This window comes from Cupressus sempervirens, chromosome 5 (assembly GCF_028749045.1).
Source record: "Cupressus sempervirens isolate cs-2001-9-10 chromosome 5, ASM2874904v1, whole genome shotgun sequence".
Classification (NCBI taxonomy): Eukaryota; Viridiplantae; Streptophyta; class Pinopsida; order Cupressales; family Cupressaceae; genus Cupressus; species Cupressus sempervirens.
Genome location: NC_143122.1, coordinates 183,190,376 through 183,200,757, shown reverse-complemented (window position 1 = coordinate 183,200,757; position 10,382 = coordinate 183,190,376). Strand labels below are relative to the sequence as shown.

Here is a 10,382-nt window from a genome sequence, read left to right as displayed (position 1 = left end):
TTAGCCGGTGCATAGCTTCTCAAGTGCCATATTCTCATCTCCTTTGAATTGCTGAAGAGCGCATCTGACTGCATCTTCATCAAAACCCATCTCGACCAACTTCGCTACCTTCTCTTCCACTACAAGTTCTGCCCTCTTTGCAAAAGAGTGAGTCCAATGGCGAGCGGTGAGGAGGAAAGTAGGGAAGTCATTCAAGTACTGCTTTGCTACAACCGCATCCTGAGGATCGCGGGGCTCTGGTGTGGAAAGCAACGCTTGTAAGGATATCAACGCGGTTTTCAAGGAGAGAGCGGGGGTCCACTGGTTCTTCAAGATATCCAGGCATATCGCACCGTTTTGGCTGCTGATGTTCGGATGCCACACTTTTGTAATGAATCTCATTTTGGGGGGATCGAATGGATAGCCATCTGGCAAGCGAATGTCAATCTGGAAGGAGCTCCCTTCGTATGGGCTGTCTATGGGACCTGCGATCGTTCCACGCAAATGTGAGATATCATTCTCATCGCAGACTTCAACACTTATTCCCGATAAACTCTCATCATCATGATCTTTCTGTATCTGGGTCAATTCCCTCTGTACGCGCTTGCTGTCCATCATATTTCTCAATAGCTTTGATAAACTCGGTATTGTATGAATATCAAACTTAAGACCACAAATGCCAATCTTATCTCTCCAAATTACAATCAGAATCTTATCAAGTGTAATGCTCTCTGTATTATCAAGAAACCCCAAATGCAGTCCCAATATATACATAATCTTCTTTGTTGCATTTTTTTTATGAATGGTTTGTTTGGTTCCAAGGCGGTTGGCCGACGAGCCTTTTCGAATATTTGATGTTTGATATATACCGAGCAATTTAAAACAAATAAAATAATTATTATTAAAGAATGAAATAAAGTAAAATAAAGGATTTTCCATGTTCAAAGAGATCTAAGATGATTTATACACTGTAATTTAATAACAAGTTTTATCATTTATCATTTTTTAATATTCTTTCAGTTGCCTTCTTGTTGAATACATATTGGAAAAAGTTGATATTATTTTCTATATGATTAGAGAAGTTTTAATCCAATTTGATAAGTGAGTGACAATGTCTTCAACCCTCTTCAAAGTAATACTCAAAATATAGTATTTGTTTAATTTGTGTCAATAAAATCATTTTTTTCCTTCTAGAGTTCCTCAATTTTGTATTATGCTAATTACTTCACCATTATAAAAACATTAATGCATTCTTCAATTTAATATAGTGCAATATAATCATGTCACTACCATAATATAGTGTGTTTGTCTCTTTATACTTCAACACAAATTTATCTATTTCTTTGTTTAAGATATATTAACTATTTTCTCTAGTATTCTATTAAAGCATTTCAACTCTTGGGTCAAGGAGGTTTTTAATATCATTAGCTAACAGTAATGTGGACTATAATCTTTATTATAGAATGTAATAAATGAAAGCTTTTGGATGGAAATATCTTCCTATGTTGAGTAAGAAGGAGCTAATTTAATTAAAGGAACCTAAATTCCTTGCATTTGAGTTCAAAACACAATAAAGAATAAAATTTTATGTGATCCTGAAGAGGGAGCCAAGGATAATCACAAGGGAATTTGGTTCATCTCGTCCAACTTTCAAAGTGGTGGGAAAAGGATCTTTTGTAGGCTTGTCCAATTTTATGCTAATAAAGAATTCTTTAGGTTTGAATTGGGACCTCATGGTGCCCCAATTACATTGATCTCATTTTCTATTCAAGATTATCACCCTATGCTCACATATATCTATTATGTAGGGAAGATTGAAAAAGACCTAGGTAAAAGTGACAACTTCTACTTTAACACCTCCTTGTTGGAATATGAAGAAGTGGGGGTTGCAGTGAAGATTATAAGATGCTTCAATAAAAATCTTGAAATTAGATTATCTGCAATAGAGTCTTGGAACAAACAAGTACTATCTTGGAGGGCCTTATTTTAGATAGTTGGTCTAAAGAGAGTTATGGATTGAAGAAATGAAGAATTGGAATTTCAAAATAAACTCCTTCAAGCAAAAAGAGATATTCAAATGAACTTAGAATGTGTTATTGTGAATGAAAGGTTTTCTATAGCTAGAGATTCCTTGAGAAGATTGCAGCACCATAAGATCTAAGGACCTAGAACTAGAGAAAGACTCAACTGGTTTAGTATAGGAGATAGAGGCTCAAAATATTTCTTCAACGTGCTCAAAGAAAAAAAAATCTAGGGTAAGGAATGACTACAACAAAGAAGGAAACTTGGACCTGCATAATTAGGAGGATAACCTCCATGCCTTTGCAAGATTTTTTCAGAACCTCTTTACTTCAAAAGATGTAAGAGATAAACTAGAAAATGCTAGAGTAAAATTTGTTGGACTCATTCCTAAGAAACTAAATATATTAGATATCCTTCGATAAGGATTTAACTAAAGCATTCATAACATCAACAATGATAAGGCTCCCTACCCTAATGACCTACCCATAGAATTTTATAAACAGATTAGTGAATAGATTGGTAAGGAACTGCTAAGAGTATATAATGAAGCATTCCCAAGAGGGTCACTAGGAGAAAATCTTAATGTTGGATTTACTAAGTTAATTCTTAAAGAATAAGATAAGAGGTAGATTGAAAATTAGAGACCCATAACTATCCTAAATGTATCTTACAAAATTCTAGCCAAAATATTAACAGCTAGCTTGGAAGATATATTACCAAAAATTATTAGCAAAATCCAAACTAGATTTGTCAAGGGTAGATATATTTTGGAAAACCTAATTAATTGTTGGGAAGCATTAGACTAGGAAAATGAGTCTAACCAACAAGCTAATATATTTCTTCTAGAGCATGAAAAGAGTATGATAGAATTGAGTGGGGATTTAGTAAGATGACAATAAAGCATTTGGGTTTCCTAGGAATCTATTTTATTACCGTACAAAACCTATGTAGAGACACAAATTCTAGTGTTGAGTTTAGTGGAAGAATATCTAAACCTTTTTCACCAACTAGATTCATTAGGTAAGGTTGCTCACTAGCACCTACTCTCTTTGTAATAACAGTTGATGCTATGTGACACATTCTTAAAATAAAAACTTGTCACCATGTGTGAAAGCTATCACCCTCCCCAATGGAGATGAAGTTACCAATGTCCAATTTTTAGGTAAAATATTTATAAACTTAATAATGGATGAAAGCAATATTCATAACCTAATGATGAACTTGGAGCTTTTTTCACATAGTCTCTTGCAGAAATATATCACTTCACAAATCTATTATGTTAGGATGGAAAGAAGATCTCCCACTATGTTACAATAAATATGTTTTTTTCTTGAGAAGGACCTAGTCATATTGTCACATATTTAGGGATCCCCTTTTTAGTATGCCCAAACCTAGGAGGAATATGGAGTTGGGTTAAGAGAAAACATGATAAAAAAAAGCTCAAAATATGGAATGTTAGGTATCTCTATTTGGTAGGGAGAGGCTTTGTATGTCAAAAGATCCTTTCCTTATATATTGTATGTTATACTTTAGCTTGGATGTTTAACCAAAATAAGATTAACTACTTCCAAAAACTAATAAGGGACCTCTTATGGTCAAATGAGTGTGGTAATAAGAAAGTACATGTAGTCAGGTGGCAATAGTGCACCATGATAAAAACTATGGGTGGATTGTGTCTTAAAGACCTAAAATTACAAGATGTATCTCTAGCAGTGAAATGAACTACCAAGGCTATTAAAGGAAATGATTCCTATAAGGTGTTTATTGTGAATATTATATCAAGGGGCATCCTTCAAAAGTTTCATACTGGAAGAAATTAAACACGTGTGACCTATTATTAGGAAACTACTCAATAAGAGTCAAAGGCTCTAATGTCTTTAGAGAAATATGGAGATGCTAACATGACATATTAATGTTATTAGAGCCATCAACAAGGATAATTAAATATGTGGGAAAAATATATTTGGTGGAACCTAAAACATAGGGAAAAACCCTATCATTGGTACAAGGTTTCTCAAATAAGAAGTGAGACATCATGGGTATCATCTCATTCAAGGATATCCTTGAGGAAGGAAGACTTACTAGTTGGGATATCTTATGTTGTATATATGATCTTAGAAGAGAACTTTTGCAATGATTGAGAATGCCTACAGGAGCCAACTTCTACCTAGATCCATTTCTATTGTAGGTAAAATATGCTTGACCTTATCTTGGAAAGATGGAACTCCTTTACCCTGTACTAAAGTAATCTAATTTATTAAAAAAATTATCTTCCAACCCAATTATATTTGATCATATGAATGTATCCTGAATTTCTTTCTTCAGCCTAAAGAGAGGGAGACTATCCTCTTGAACCTATGGCATAGACCAATTGAACCTAAAAAACTATGTTCTTTACACATTTCCTCTTGCACAAGTTACTTGTTATTAAACCAAATAAGGACATTAACATCTTCTCATGTTGCAAGAAGCTTGAAACTCTCTATCACATATATTCTTTGACAATTTTTTTTCCAACAAAATATGGTCCTTATTTTGTTCTAATATTGATCAAAAATCTTACATTCATAACATCACATAAGTGAAAATATTGAGCACCAAAGACAATTTTATCTTTTATAGCTATACTTTCAATTGAAATTCTATGGCTTTTCTAGAAAAAAAAAATCATGTTCATATTCTTTAGTTTGTACAGAAATCTTATTGGGTATCTAAGGAGACTCATTTACTATAACATGTCCTTGCAGGTCACTTTCATTCTAAAACTTGAGGAGAAAAAGCTCAAAGAATTGTTGCAAGATGTAAGTACTACCATGTTGAATAAAGAAATGAAGTTTGTATAAATAATAGAGGAAAATGCATAAGTATCATTCACCTTTGATGAAGAAATGAAGGAGATGGAGAAGCTTGTTTAAGAAGCTAGAGGACTTCCTGTTAGTAGAACTCTAGTAAGAATATTGGCACCTACGATGGTTATAGTGTTATCATGAATGTTGATGGTATTCCTTTGGGGGAGTATCCTAAGAATTGGTGAGCATGTGGCAATATTGATATGTTGCATTCATGACTGTGATTATCATTGATGTCAACATAGCAGTAATTCTATGAAGACTAGTAGAGTAGCTATTAGAGATCAAGGTCATATGGACATATTTTTTATTGTTAGGTGATGTGTGGGTAAGGACATGTTCCATATTGTATTTTGATGATGATGTTAAATGAGTGTAAAGTGAGTCAAAGATGTACGAAAGTTATACCTAATTTATAGTGAACAATACAAAGAAACATTCCCAGAGAAGCAATTTCTAGTGATTGCATTATGTCTTCTAACAGAGATATAATCTAGAGATGCACAGTTAGTTATTGATAGGAAATAGTCTAATGGTGCTATTAGTGAGTGTGCAAGCCCTAGTGTTGCACGTGTGAGAATTTGTATAGACTATGAGCCAAAAGTATATTGTAATTATGAAATAATTAATTATCTTATTATAATTAATTGGGAAAGCCTTAAGGCTAACTCAAGGAATTATTTTGAAGATACAGTATAAAGGAAAGATGTTTTCCTTATTTGTAATGTATAGTAATCAAGTATCTTAATGCAAACTTATCAAGGAAGTGTGAAAAAGGAGTAGAGTGTTTGGTGAATGTGAGTGAGCAATCCAAGGAGTTATTGGATGTGAAGTTTGTAATCTAGTATTGAGATCAGAAGGAGCATAGGTCAAGTTAACAAGATAGAGAAAGAGGAAGGAGCAGTACAATATAATTCTATTATTCTATAAGGAAGAATACAAAGATCATTTTGACATTGGGTTCATTGATCTTACCCCTAAAGCTATTTGGACAGTGGGTCCATCTTCCTTATACAACTCCTAATAGGGTTGGAATCTCCTAATAGGGATTCAAAGTCTCCTAATAGGGATTCAAAGTCTCCTAATAGGGAATGATATGTACTGAATTTTCTTATAGACTCTAATAGGGTCCATCCTCTAACAAGGAATATTTATATTAGTACATCATCTTGTGGGTATCATCCCCACTGGGGTTTTTCCTTTGATCCAGGGTTTCCCTAGTTAACATATCTAGTGTTATTGTCCATGAGTATCTTGTTATGGTTTCTGATTATATTGCTCACATGGTTAAGTTTTATTAAGGTTGATAATTGTGATAATAATTGGATAATCGATTCTCTCTCCCTCTCAGCTATATTGGTGGACTATATATTCTAACAATTGACCAGTATTAGAGCATGAGGTCCTTGAAGGGAAATCTTAATAGGTTTACGAGATCACCGGTGAGTCATTTCAAAAAGGATAGTCCTAAGTTTGATGGAGGAAATTTTGACACCTAGAAGATGGAGCTTCTTGGTGAGATATCATAAATGTGTAAAGAATTAAGCATCTTCTAGATCCAAAATCATTTTATTGCATAAAAAATAATAGAATTACAAGTAAAGATAGATCCAGATTTGAAGAAGACAAGAAGATCAAGGAAGGTATTGATCTGCTTATGGAAAGATAGCCAGAAGGTATGAATTTTTTTATTTTTTGGACATATAAAGAGTTTGGTCATTTTTCATCCAAGTGTCCTAAGAGAGTAAGAAAAACTAGAAAGAATTCACTTTTTGATAAAGATGAAGAATTTAAAGAAAGATTCTTGAATGATTGTGATGATAAAGATAATGAGCTTGAATTAGTTAAGAAAGAGGAAGTAGTAGAAGAGATAGCTTTGGTAACTATTTTTTATCTAGCGACTAACCATGAAAACATGGAAGTGATCATTGAGACTAACAATTATTTGCATAATTGGAATTAGATTGAAGAGCAGAGATCTAAGCCTAGAGCAAAAGAAAGAGTTGAGTTTACAACTCCTAGAAAAAGTATATCAAAGAATCACCCCCTAGAGAAGATAATTGGAAGAAAAGACAAGGGAGTGATGATAAGGAACAAAGTTAATGAGGTGATATCTTTGATTTCTCAAGTTGAACCTAAGAGTACAGATGAAGTATGAAGGAATAAGTAAATCAAATTTGAAGAATGATACAAGGGAATTAGTTCCAAGACCTAAAGAAAATAAAATTATTGGAACCAAATGGGTATTCAGAAAGATGATGAATGAACAAGGTGAAGTTGTAAGAAATAAGTGAAAAGGATATTCACAACAAGAAGGGATAGACTATGAGGAGACATATGCCCATGTAGCCAGAATGGAAGTAGTAAGAAAGTTCCTATCTTATGCTAAAAATAAGAAATTTAAAGTGTATCAAATGGATGTCAAATCAGCCTTCCTAAATGGAGAACTTCAAGAAAAGGTATATATTGAGAAGCCTGAAGGCTTCCCTCTGACAAAAGAAAAAGACATGGTATGTAGATTGAGGAAAGCTCTATATGATCTAAAGTAAGCACCTAGAACCTAGTATGCAAGGTTGGACAATTATTTGGAAAAGCTTGGATTTGTTAAAGGTATGATAGATAGCATCTTGTATTTGAAAGAAATAGAGAATGGATTGTTGATAATAGTAATGTTTGTTGATGATATAATATTTGGAGGTAATGATAAAGCAAGTGATAAGTTTGCTGAAGAAATGAAGATTCAGTTTGAAATGAGTATGATAGGAGAAATGAAGTTTTTCCTAAGTTTTTAAATTGTACATAACAGTGATGGAATTTTTATTTTACAAGCTAAGTATCTAAAAGACTTATTAAAAATATTTGGATTGGAAAGTTGTAAACCTATTGCTACACTAATGATAACTAATCACAAGTTATCTAGAAATGTTGAGACACCTACAGTTGAGTAGAAGAAGTATAGATCCATGGTTGGAGGTTTGAAATATCAAACTCACACTAGACCAGATATAGAAAATGTTGTTGGGATTGTAGCTAGATTTCAAGCTGGTCCTAAGGAGTATCTTTATGTAGAAGTAAAGAGGATATTCAAATATTTGGAGGGAACATCTGATTAAGGAATATAGTATGATAGATCAAGTCATATTACTTTGTGTGCTTATACCAATGCGGATTGGGAAAGTAGTATAGATGACTGAAAGAGCACCATTGGTCGAGCATTCTTTCTTGGAGGAAGATTGGTTTCTTGGCTAAGAAGGAAAAATGATTGTATTTTGTAGATTACAGCCGAGGTAGAGTATGTAGCAGCAACAAATAATTATATTCAAGTGATGTGGATGAAGCAGATGCAAAAGTATATTAGGATAAAAATTTAGAACCTATTATCATATATTATGATAACACAAGTACAATTGTATGTCTAGGAATAATGTATTACATTCTAAGACTAAGCATATATCTATTAACTATCATGTTTTGAGAGAGAAGGAAATAGAAAAGGAGATAAAATTGGAGTATGTGAGTACTAAAGATTAGATTACAGGTATCTTTACAAATCCCTTACCTAAAGATCCATTTAAGTACTTGAGAGGCATGCTTGGGGTTATGCCCCTACCTACTTCATAGTAGATGGTGCAAAGATTGCATCAATCCAATGGTATAGAGAACTATTGTTTGACTGGGCTCAATGCTGATGCTTCCTATATGGGGGAATATATGTGATGAGTAGAGTCATTGAGGACTCTTGGTAATTGGTATTGAACAATTTCTTTGGACACTTGAGCTGGTTGAAGTTTTGAAGGTGTAAATTGACACAATGAAGCCTTTTTAATTGATGTTAATGGGGGAGAGAATGCATGAAAAATATCTCCTAAGTATGAATGGGGGAGAGATAGTTATTAGAAAGTTTAAGAAAGATTCATGTACGTAAGATAAAAGAATATCTCTGTGGGGGAGATATGCAGCATGAAGAATTTTGATGAATGGGGAGAAGCTAAGAAGTTTCTTATTGAACGTAACATAATGTCAATCTAGAAGATGTGGAACAGAGCAGTGTTCCACAGGATTTCATATTTGATTGATGAAGAGGATTTTGAAAGAAACGAAAAGATAGAGCAAGGAATGAAAAAAATCAAAGTAAGCTAAGTGTGAAACAATGTTACCATGAGATAAGCAAAATCCAAGAGCATACACCAAGATGGTTCAACAATGGAGACAATGATTTATAAGGGGAAAGCAAAGAAAACCCCTTGTGAGTATTATGAATGAAGGCAAATTCCTAGAGAAGAGAGAGAGAGAGTGTTGGAGCAAAATAGCTCAATACAATAAGATCAAAGTGATGTGTAGAGAAGAAAGAAGGAGGAGCATCTCTTTTAAAGAGATGAGAAAGGAGTTCCATGTGTTCGCATGTGTAACTCCCATTTCTATGAATGCCACATTCATAATAGGTGTGTGTAAAGTTTCAAGATCCTCTTAAGGAGGATAAACTAAATTCCTTAATAAAGGAATTATAAAAATGAGTTGTCCTCACATGTGGAATAAAGGAGAAATAATGACATGTCCTCCACATGTGTACAATAGGACAAACTACATTTAGGGATTCTTGGAATATCCCAATTAAATACATCCATGGGAAGATTAACCTTTCTAACACCCGCCCTTAATCTTTACTTGTGGAGCTTACATCAAAGGGTTGTAAACCCAAATTTTTACAATGAAATTGAAATCTCTCTTTAGAAAGTGGTTTTGTCAAAATATCAGCCATTGATGTTCACCTTTACAATAAAGAAGAGTAACTTTCTTGTCTTCAACTTGTTCTTGAATGAAGTGATGTTGAAGTGAAATACGTTTGGTCCTTGCATGAAAAATTGGATTCTTTGCCAATGCAATAGCACTTTGATTGTCATAATGTAGAGGGGTAGGTGCTTGTTGAGGTAGACCCAAATCTTCAAGAAGTCTTCTAAGCCATAAAGCTTCCTTAGCTGCATTGGTACAACCTTTGTATTCAGCTTCAGTTGAGCAAAGGGAAATAGAGTGTTCTTTTTTACTTTTCCAATAAATTGCACCTAAACCAACAAAGAAACAATAGCCACAAGTGGATTTCCCATCACTGGGATCTCCACCTAGATTGGAATCAGTATAGCTATGTAAAATAAATTCAGAATTGGCATCATAAAATAATCCCATATTAATAGTTCCTTTAATGTACCTTAAGATTCTTTTAACAACTTTAAAATGAGTTTGTTGAGGTTTAGACATAAATCTAGAAACTAAACCAACATTATAAGCAATATCAGGTCTAGTAAGAGTTAAATAATTTAAACTTCCTACCAATTTCCTATACAAGGTTTCATCAACAAAAGGAGTATTCATATCAGCCATTTATTTAGTTCCTAATTCACATGGAATTGAAACATGGTTAGAATCATTCATTTTATTTTTTTCTAAAAAGTCATGAGCCTACTTGCTTTGAGAAAGAAAGATACCCTTAGGAGTTTGCCAAATTTGCATACCTAAGAAGTAATGTAAAATACCTAA

At 33.4% G+C, this 10,382-nt stretch overlaps 1 pseudogene; it reads right to left on the bottom strand.

Moving 5' to 3' along the window:
- On the bottom strand, positions 1-597 carry LOC149555022 (ubiquitin-conjugating enzyme E2 27 pseudogene; annotated as a pseudogene).
- Between the last annotated feature and the right edge of the window lie 9,785 nt (positions 598-10,382).